Source organism: Alligator sinensis, unplaced genomic scaffold, assembly GCF_000455745.1.
Source record: "Alligator sinensis unplaced genomic scaffold, ASM45574v1 scaffold215_3, whole genome shotgun sequence".
NCBI lineage: Eukaryota > Metazoa > Chordata > Crocodylia > Alligatoridae > Alligator > Alligator sinensis.
Genome location: NW_005842175.1, coordinates 571,776 through 572,587, shown reverse-complemented (window position 1 = coordinate 572,587; position 812 = coordinate 571,776).

Below are 812 nucleotides of genomic sequence, written 5' to 3'. Positions count from 1 at the left end.
CAGGGTGATGGCATCATTTCCTGAGCTGCACCCTCCTCTCCTTTGCCCAGAGCTGTCCTCCTGCACTGTACCCTCTTGTCCCATGCTCAATCATGTTCCCCCTACATGTCCCTGTACCCTGCCCCCACTACCAGCTTTTCACCTATCAGCTTTTCTCTAACTTTGGGGCCTGCCTCTTATCTAGGAGAGTTGCCTGTGCCTCATTGGAGTGGGACCCACTCCTTGGGGGTCTCCTCCAGCCCCGGACTTTCTCAATGGACGGACTGAGTACAGGGGCAATCAGGAACTGACACGAGTGTCTGTTTACATCCATTCTTTCTGTACCCCTCAGGGAAGGGGGACCCTGCTATGGGAGAGCTGGGTGAGAGGGTGACAGAGGCAGTAATGTAACTGAGGGCAGTCACCAGGGCAGCAGCTCCTGGAGGGCACAAAAGCAGCCACTGCTGCAGTAGTTTCCTGCTGTTGTGATTCCTCCACTAAGTATCCTCTGCCCACACCCCCAGGGGTCAAAGCCCTTCCTTGAGTGCAGGACAGTGGGGATGGAGGGGAAGTGGGGGCAGGGGAGGAGCAGAGCCTGGGAGTGGGAGGGAGATGTAAGCTGAGTGTATGCGTGGGGTGTGCAATGGGAAGGGGCACACTCCTGATCTCAAAGAGGTTGAGAATTCCTGTCTTCTCACCCATCTCTGCTGGCCCTGCCTTTAGCAATGCCAGAGGTCATGCTCCCGACCACGTACTGGAAGACTACTGGAATGTACTGCTGGGGCTGGCCTTGGGGACCCGCCCTGCAGGGCTCAAGAGCCAGTGACCGCTCT